The sequence below is a fragment of the Neovison vison genome, chromosome 7 (genome assembly GCF_020171115.1).
Source record: "Neovison vison isolate M4711 chromosome 7, ASM_NN_V1, whole genome shotgun sequence".
NCBI lineage: Eukaryota > Metazoa > Chordata > Mammalia > Carnivora > Mustelidae > Neogale > Neogale vison.
This window is the reverse complement of record NC_058097.1, coordinates 194169359-194178996: the sequence shown is the minus strand read 5'-3', so window position 1 is coordinate 194178996 and position 9638 is coordinate 194169359. Positions and strand designations below refer to the sequence as shown.

The following is a 9638-nucleotide window of genomic DNA, read 5'->3' as shown; positions in this document are numbered from 1 at the left end:
CCTGAGTCAGGAAGGGAAGCTGAGAGTCAAGTCTGTTGGGCTGGGGAGATAGTGGGCAAGACCGTTACTCTGTAACTGAGCACAGAAATGATCTCTCAGGTACTTCTCCATTTGTAGGTCCCCTGAGAGCACAGAGGAGGGGAGGACTCAGGCCTTTTCACCTTCTGGGCTACCTATCTGGTATTCTGGGTACTGGTGTGCTGGGCTGGAATCCAAGAACCAAATGTGTGCTGCCTGGTTGGATGGCACAGAGTTGAGACAGACACCCACCCCCTCAAGTCCTCTAGCTCTTGATGATGATATCCAGCAAAATCAGGGCTCAGCGCTGGGTGGCCTCTTCTTGGACTGCAATGAATTTGGCCAGAGCTTGATTGATTCAAAGTTTGCTATTTTGTTAATTGTGGATTTTTTGCATGTATTTTGATCTTTAATAAAGATCACATTAAAATAGTGTTTCTCTTGACTACTGAATTCTTTAGTGGGCTCTTCAATTTTGCAACTGAGGCAAGTGCCTTGCTCACATCCCTCTAGTCCCACCCCTGGTGGTGCTGGTGGGAGATGGGGAGAGGGGGTGGGAGAAGGGTGGCCTGGAGTGTCTCAACAACTCTGCCTGAAGCTTTCCATTCTGGCTGCTGCCTCCTGGCCATAAGATTATGCCTTGAGACTGGACAAAATGGCATGTTTTACATGTTCTAGATCAGTGATCTAGAAGCTGATGGGGTGACAGAGGACATTTGGGAATGTATGGAGACATTTCTGATCATCATGACTCAGGGAGGTGATAGTGCTAAACTCATTCCAGTGCACAGGACACCCCCCAGCCCCCAACAAAGAACTATTTTACTGCAAGCAGGAAGGTTGAGAACCTTGATCTAGAGCCACATCATAAAAAATGAGCATAAAATTTTAAAGATTCGAAAGAGAGGGAGATTAAAGATGTGGAAGAGAGGGAAAAGGAAGAGGACAGGGAGAGAAAGGAAGAAAGTGAAGGAGAGAGAGAGACAGAGACTCAGATAAAGACTGAGACAGAATCAGAGAGAGACAAGGGTTTCAAACCAAAAAGACTTAGAAATCCCAGTTCTCCTACTTCCTGTGCAAACTTGGCAAGTTGCCTTCCCTCTCTGAATCTCATTTCCTCATCTGTGAAGTAAGGATCAGCGTACCTTCTCATGGAATGAGGTGAAGATGAGGATTCAGGGATGTGATGCATATAGAGATAAGTGATTCAATGCATATCGAGATAAGTGAGTACTCAGGAGGGCAGAGCCTCCCTTGGCCGCCTACCTCCTCCCCACATGGTCTCCCAGCCCCCTGGGATTCCCCACCTCATTAGCTGGGATACAGACCAGGGGAAGGCTGCTCCTGGGGTTAAGGAGTGTTGTTCAGACTAGGACACTATAGGGGCAGTAATAATGCCTAGACAACAGTCAGCTGGGGTACTCTTGAGCACAGCAGGGTGTCTGGATACGCACAGGGGAAGAGAGCCCTGGGACATAGGTCTCCGCAGTCCCAAAAGACAGCAGTTCTCAAGGGTGAGAGGACTGAGCAAAACTCTTCTTATCAGCTCCTCTGTGCTCCCCCGCAGCAGGGGGCAATCATCTTTGCCTCTTCCAGCTTCCCCAGAAGCCCAGCATAAGAGCCTTGACCCAGCCTCCTCTGGGGCCCAAAAGCCAGAAGCACTGAGAGTGGAGACCCAAGATTCCCAGAGGTGAGTGCTTGACCCACTTGGAAGCCCATCTTCAGGACCACCGTGGCCAGCATCCTTTCCCCCTTGTTTCTCAGTATGAATGATAGTGGCCCTGACTCAGAGCAGGCCCCTTCTTGCAGGGGCAAGGGTCTGAGCTAAGGGCCGTCTGAGGGAGCAGGGATGGGGCTTTCAAGAAAAAGGGACTTTTGCACTTGAGCTGACATCCCACGTCCTTTTCTTAATTCTCCAGTTCAGTGCCTGTTCTCTGGGGAGGAAAGAGTGCTCTAACCAATCTTTGCCCCTTAATCAACTGGTTAAAGAAGGATTTTGTCCCCTGTCTGCCAGGGGCTGTGCAGACACACAAGACACCCACAAGGAGGGAAGGGGAGCTGTGTCCCTGTCCAAAGCCTGAGTGGAAATGAAAGGCCCCCTGCTCCTGCCCTTTCTCCTGCTGGGGACAGTTGCTGCTCTCCATCTGGGTAAGCCTCCCCTTCCTGTCTTACCAACCTTTCTTTTTTCTCCTTTTTCTTGCAGGTATTTTGCCTCACAGGGCCAGGGCCACAGCTGCCCCCCTTCGGTTGACCCAGCCCATCTCTGATTAGATTTCTCCTGAACTCGGAACCGTGACCCAAACTTTCTGCCAGGGTTACTTCACAGGAAAACCCCACCAACTGTGAAGAGGAAGGGCTTCTCAGAGGTGCCTCTTCCCAGAATACACACCTGTGGTGTCAGCTAGAAGTCAGGATCTCACCCACTCGTGTCTACGACCCAAATGTTCTCACCTCACCCCATGCTAAGGAGATCCTTCCAGTATTGGTTACGGATGGTGGCTCATGTGGGCCTTCAGAGCTGTCCATGGTCCTGGAAGAAGGGAGACCCCCCCCCGCCCCGCTGAGTTGATTTTAGGTTACCCCTTCTTCCCAGAGAATAATGCTCCCAATCTGGACGGCTGGGAGACACAGGCAGACCTGAGTCAGAATCTGGAATGTTTAGGGGAGCAGGAGGGAGACTCTGCCTTGACCCAGAAGGTGATTCAGTCAGAAGGAGAGGAGACCAAGTCTTCTGGCTATTGGGACACATTTGAGGGTGACTAGGCCATGGATTCCAACCCAGCTGCCCTAGACAAGGACTTTCAGTGCCCCCAAGGAAGTGGACAAAGTTTAAACTCCAGGAAGTCCTGGGTGCAAGACTTGTTGCTTCCTGTTGGTGCGGAACCTTGAGAAATTTGTAAACGCTCAGGTAAGTTGCAGTGGAGGACTGGAGGTGAGGAGGAGATCAGATTCAACCTCTTCCCTTTGAGATTAGTGGTTCTTAAAGCATAGTGTGTGTCAGGATCTCCTGGAGGTCTTGTTAAAATACATTTATGGCTTTGCAAATCTGGGGCAGGACTTGAGAGTTTACACGTATAACAATTCCCAGGTAATGGTGGTGTTGTTGGTCTAGGGCCTGCACTTTAAGAACCACTGTCTGCACGAGTGGCTTTGGTATTTGATATACCCGTGTTTAGTTCCGGCTCTGCCTGACATTGGCTCCGTTGCTGGGCTGGTCAGCTCACCTTTTGGGGCTTCTTTGTTTGTCAACTGGAGATACATAGTACCATCTTGTTAGGGATGTGTTTGAGGATTAAATGAGATAATACATGGAAGTATTTGGAATAGTCCCTGGGTCATTAAAACTCTCACAAATGGAAGTTTTGATTATTCTGAGTATTATACGTTTTTGCAAAAAGCTCCTGACCAAGGGACACAAGATGGGATTGAGAAGGGCAAGGAGGTCATTGATTTCTGACCTACAAAGAGATGAGAAGCTCTCTCCTGGAGGCTCAGAGACTTGAGAAAAACCGGCGAATCCTCTACCCTACATTTTCTTCTTTCTGCTGAATGTCTGCAGAAGGTGTTTGTCTCCATACACAACTCCAACTCAGATCATCACGTCCTGTGCATGGCCAGAGGGGTCAATGAAGGCCAGGCCTGGATCGGAGGCGTGCTCAAGGGCTGGGTAGGTGAGGTACCAACCTCCCTGGAGACAGGAAGTTCTCTCTGACTGTCTCCAGGGACCCCCCTGCTGTCGTCTAGCCGCATCTCAGCCCTTGAGGCCAGCCTCAAGCAGCAGGCAGTGTGGCACTGGAGCTGGCTTGGACTGGGTCTGGGGGACCGATGATTTTGGGCATCTCATCCCAGCTCCACGCTCATGGACTTCATGCCTGTAGCTTGAAATCTGCCCCAGTGGAGGTATGCACACCAAGGAAATGGGCAATTGTAAATCAGGGTTCTTCCCGCCCTCTGTGTTCTCCCCTTCCCCTGGAGCTGGCCGTTGAACATTTCCTGGTGCATCACTGGAGTCAGGAGATAGGCTCCATGCCCCGCTTAGTCACCTACTAGCTGAATGACTTCCTTGGAGTCTCAGTTTCTTCATCTCTAAAATGGAGCCCTCTCTCAAGGCAGCTCTCGGACTGTGGATGAATAAATGCCGTGGAATATGCTACGCGTGTGTGGTCCCTGGCCAGCAACATCGGCAAACCGGGTAGCTTGTCAGAAGTGCCCAATCTTGGGGCGCCTGGGTGGCTCAGTGGGTTAGGCCGCTGCCTTCGGCTCAGGTCATGATCTCAGGGTCCTGGGATCGAGTCCCGCATTGGGCTCTCTGCTCAGCAGGGAGCCTGCCTCCTCCTCTCTCTCTCTCTGCCTGCCTCTCTGCCTGCTTGTAATCTCTCTGTGTCAAATAAATAAATAAAATCTTTAAAAAAAAAAAAAAAAAAAGAAGTGCCCAATCTTGGGTCCCACTCCAGGGTTCCTGAACTGGAATCTGCATTTTAACAAGAATGCCAGGAGATCGTATGCGCTGTGAAGATGGAGAAGTGTGTTCTGCGTGATGGGGGAGTGCTGGCCGCGCTTGCATCGACATTGCCTGTAAACTCTCAGGCATGGGTCTCTTGCGGATCTGGCTCCCCACAGGGTGGTGAGAGGGGAAAGGAGCACTCAGTGGGCCCTCTCTGGGGTCCCAGGGTCTGTCTCCCGGGACCTCTGCCCTATGACCCGGCCTACCACTTCTTTAGTTCCCCATGTGGGAGATTTCAATGGACTGATGGGAGACGCTGGAATTTTGGATACTGGGCCTCAGGGCAACCTGTGAATGGGGAAGGCAACTATGTAGCCCTATGGACCAGAGGTGAGGGGGACTGGGGCCAGAGCAAGGGAAAGCAGTGGCAAGGTACACTCTCACACACTGTCCCTTTGAGTTCTCTGAATATACCTCTCCAAACTCACACCTTTCCCCAGCCGGAGAAGCCACATCGTTTGTGAGGAGGGCTGAAATGTAGGGATCCCTCAAAGCAAAACCAGGTGATGGGGTACCCTGTATGGGAGATAGATGGGGGCTCTCCAGCCTCACCGACCACGCTAGGCTTGGGGCTGGGGAGCTGCTATCCTTCCTCTGATATGAGGGCCACGAGGAGTGACTGATGAAACAGAGGAGAGGAGGAGATGTGAACGTAAGGTATGGATGAAGGACGAAGGAAAGCTGTGGGAATTAGGGCTGGCTGAGGGGTAATTCGCCAGCTTTGAGCAGCATGGAAGCCAGATGTGAGGGAGCTAGCTCCAAGGCTAAGACCATCTGTGCTGGAGTAAGCCTGCCGCCATCCACATCCAGCTCTGCCTCTTGCAGGCTGAGACCCAGGCAAGTTACTACCTCCACTAAGCCTCACTTTTCCCGTCTGTAAAATGGGGATGACGATAACATCTATCTTTTGGGGTCATTGTGACGATCATGTGCAACAGGCATAGTTTAACCAGCTAATTCATGAAGCTCTTAGCACGCTGCCCCCCTCCTCCCCCAGGAAGAGCTGGGTGCACCTTAGCTAGAAGGGGCATGTGGGAAGCACCCTGATAGTCCTGGTCCCGGCCGGCCAGCCAAGGAGGGAAGGAGGGCCGCTTGCCACACAGGTGACCGCTGATGTCACCACGCTTTCCACTGCTGGCAGCTGACTTCATGTGAAAGGCGTCTGTCCTTCGTCTGCTCCTTCTAAGCCTGAGGTGTGGAGCCCCTGCCTCCGAGCCCCCTCCCTTCAGACCTCCCCTGGCAGTCCCTGGACCCCTCCAGGCTCTGTCCTCCAGCCTCTCCTGGCCAAAAACTCAGACTTCCCACAGCATTTCCCAACTCCATCTCATTATTGCACGCGCTGGAGGACTGCCAGTGGAGCCTCAGGCTGGGTGGGGAAGCCTAGCGGGAGCAGCAGCCGGGCACCCACTGGGCTGGTGAGCTCCCCATGGGCCTTCCCTGCCCAGCCTCCTCCACTTCCACTGCCGGAGGACTGCCTCATTGGTGCGCAGTGGGACACTGTCCCTCCTGCTTTGTTTGGCTCCCATAAGGGGTACAAGTGTGGAAGGGCTTTCCAACGTGGAGGGGACTGCACCCATTCAAGAACTGCTGTGCGCATGGTGTGTACTGAGATCCCACCTGGGGAACCACATGGGAGGGAGGAAGTCCCTTCCTCTAGGGCAGCTGGTTCCTCTAGCTCTGGATCTTCCTGGCCTCTCAGATACTGGCTCCTGTTTTCTATTGTCCCAGCCCCCTGTGGGTGAGTTTAAAGTCCCTGGCTCCTGATATGGGTCCTCCACTCCTTTCTGAGGTGTGTCCCCTACCCCAACCCCTTCTCCTTTTCCCCCATCCCCAGCTGACCTCCCTAGAGAGAACACAGGCTCAGATGGGAGCTGCCTTCCACTGGGAGGGCCTTGGGGCAAAAATTGTAGCATTAGGTAGCGGTGAGGCTCCCGTCCCTATTCTAGAGACCCTTCCCCTCACCTCACTGTCCCCAAGGACGGAGAACGCTGCTCCCTTTCTTTGTTCCAGGCAGGCTGCTGGAGTTGATAACCAGGAAGCTCAGGCCTGAGCTGGGTATCAGGAGGGCAGAGAGCCCTGCGTTGTTGGGCGGGGGGTGGGGATGCAGAGGGAGAGAGATGAAGGCACAGAGCTAGCTAGCTAGCTACGTGATCTACTATCATATTTCCCAAGGGTGTAGTTCCACTTGGGGTGCAGGGAGAGTGGCACACGAGTCCATGTGCCTCTGTGTGCTGAACACACTTTAAATACCTCTGTAGGGGCGCCTGGGTGGCTCAGTGGGTTAAAGCCTCTGCCTTCAGCTTAGGTCATGATCTCAGGGTCCTGGGATCGAGCCCCGCGTTGGGCTCTCTGCCTACTTGTGATCTCGGTCTATCAAATGAATAAATAAAATCTTAAAAAAAAGTAGGGATTAAAAAAAAACAACCTCTGTATATTTATGGATACATAATATGTACATAAATATACATAATGTATATTTATGGATACACCTGGGTATTGTGTACGCCCATATAGCTTTGCCCCAACACTCTTGGATCTGTGTGTGCCTGTATATGTGTGTACCAGTGGGTTTGTGAGTGTGCGTATGTGTGTGTGTGTGGAACACATGTGTACAGGTCTACATCTGTGTGTGCATGTGTGTATCGGTCCAGGCATGTGATGGTATGCAGAGTTTCAGGAACAAAAAGAACAACGTTCTCAGATGGACTTTGCTGCTAAAGGGGCCAGAGTCAATGGAACAGGATAGGAATGGGGACCCCCAGGGGAAGGAGGTACTAAAAAAGCAGGAGACGAGTCCCCTGAACACCCTGGCAGCAGAATGACAGGCGTGGGTACTGCAGTGACTGTCACCAGTGCCGGGCCCAAGGATTGCCTCTAGGTACAGAGGCCTCGCCTCAGGAGAGGGGTCTGTCCATCTGCCTTGGTTGGACACTGAGCCAGAAAGCCCCTCATCACAGCATGTTGGTCTTCCCAGGGACAAAGAAAGAGGGCTGACAAAAGTCAGACCCACCACCCCATCCCTTCCTTGCATACTTTAGCAAGCTAATTCTTGATGTTCTGCTTCTAGAAGAACAGTGGAATGGGCTGTGGGTAGGGGGAGGAGGGTTGGTAAGGGAAGATCCAAAGAGGGAGCTCTGAGGCCAGTATTTTGGCTTTTATCAGCTTCCCCTTCTCTCCTGGATGGGGAATGAGCTGCATCTGACACCAGTAGCCCATCTGGCTCTAGGCAGTATAGACAGTAGCCCAGTATCTAGCCAGCCAACACAGGAGATGGGGGGGCGTGTGTGGAGAGCAGGGCTCAGACCCCTCCAGACTGAGGCTCGCTGGAGGCAAGACGAGGGAGATAAGCTATCTCTCAAGTGTGCAGTACGTCCGTGAAGGCGCCTGAACTTCAACCATTAGGCATTTATATCTTTGGCTGTTTAAGGCCTTTCAGTCTTGAATAGCCCTTGATTAAAAGGCAATCCTCTAGGGAGAAGAAACTCCTGAGGGTGTTATCTATTCAAACCTCTGGGAGGTTGATGGGTCGTTTGTGGAGAATAAGGTTTTGTGAGAAGGAACACGCAAGGGAAGGGTGTGTGTAACTATCCGTGGCTGTGGGCTGGATGGGTTGTGGGCAAGAGGACACACCACCTTCCTGAGGACCCAGGAAGACTGTTTCCCAGTCTTCCTTGTGGCTGCAGCCTGGCTGGTGCGGTGGGGTTGGACGTGCCATAAGCTCTTCAGGGCCTGAACTTCCCGGGGTCTGCAAGCCTCGCGTCCCCCTTTCCCTGCCCGTGACCTGGCCTCCATGTGTCTCAGATGGCATAGCCACCAGGTGGAGGGAGGGGGCTGTCTGACCCACTCTGTGATATGAAACCTTGAGGTTCTGCAGATTTCTTGGTACAGCTGCCTAAACACTTGGTTTAGCTCAACACATACAGAAAAGAAGGGGCCCACGGGTGTCCTGGTTTTTCTCAGACAGCCGTGGCCTAGAAGTCAAGATAGTAGACTCTGGAGCCGTAAAGCTTGGGGCTGGGGGCCCAGCTCTGCCGGCTCAGTCTCTTCCCCTTACCAAGCCACAGTCCCCTGCTGTTAAAGGAGGGTCCCAGGAGGCGACCCCTGTCACACACCCAGCCCAATGCTCAGCCGTAGTGAGTTATCTCTAAATGTTAGCTTTTATGCTGAGTGATTACAGACACAATGACTGCTAGGAGTGAGTGTGCGCTCCGGTTCAAACTTCCACAGATTCCAGATTTCTTTTTCTATCCAGCAGGATTAGTGACAAGCCCCGGCAACCCCAGCAGGGTTGGCGTGTGGTCGCGTTGGGGACGGTGCCAAGTCCGCCACGATGCAGCAGGGCCCAGGCAATCTGGCCCCCAGAGGCTGTGGCTCAGGTTCCCGTGGCTCGCACGGCAGGCTCGCTGTCCGGAGTTCACACTCCTGCAGGGGGGGCGGAGTGGCTGCCGCAGGCACGGGAGGACCACACCCGTCCGGAGGAAGAGAACACGGTTGCCTCGGTCTCCTCTGCAGGAAACATGCCTGTGGGTCTCCCGGGTGCAGAACGAGGCCTCCACTGACGTCTCTGCTGGTCATATCTCTGGACATTGCCTGATGCCCGAGGCCACCCCTGGGGAAGTGCAATCCCACCAGCCTGAGGATGCGGTGGGGGTGAAGACCGAGCGGGGAAGGGGTGACGGGCCTCCTGATGGGATCTGACCCCTTCTTCCCCGGAGGGGGGAATCACTGGGGTCAGCCCACTGCTCCCAACGTAGTCCCTTCCAAATGACTCCCAAAGCTGCCCCTGCCCCTCCCCGCCATCTCCCTGCACCTTCTGCAGAGGGAGCAGCCCTCCATCTCCTGGCACGCCCTTGCAGCTCAGGCCACATGGTCATGCCTGCGCTCCAACTTTTCCAGAGGTGATGGACTGTGGGGCTAATGAAACTCGTCCTTCAGGGCCACCCTCATGCACGAGCCCCCTTCTAATCCCTAATTTTGTATTATTTTGAGATGATGCCCCAAACTGTATATGCTTCAGGCTTCTGAAGACCTGGGTCTGCTCCAGCTCTGCCTCTCACAGGGGGAGAGCCCAGCAAGGGGAGGGGCCGCCAGGCTGACAGAGGTGTGAGTGGACTAG

The 9638-nt window shown here is 53.3% G+C and overlaps 1 pseudogene; it reads left to right on the top strand.

The window, feature by feature from the left end:
- Nucleotides 1-2105: 2105 nt before the first annotated feature.
- On the top strand, nucleotides 2106-5677 carry LOC122913667 (annotated as a pseudogene).
- The last annotated feature ends 3961 nt before the right edge of the window (nucleotides 5678-9638 follow it).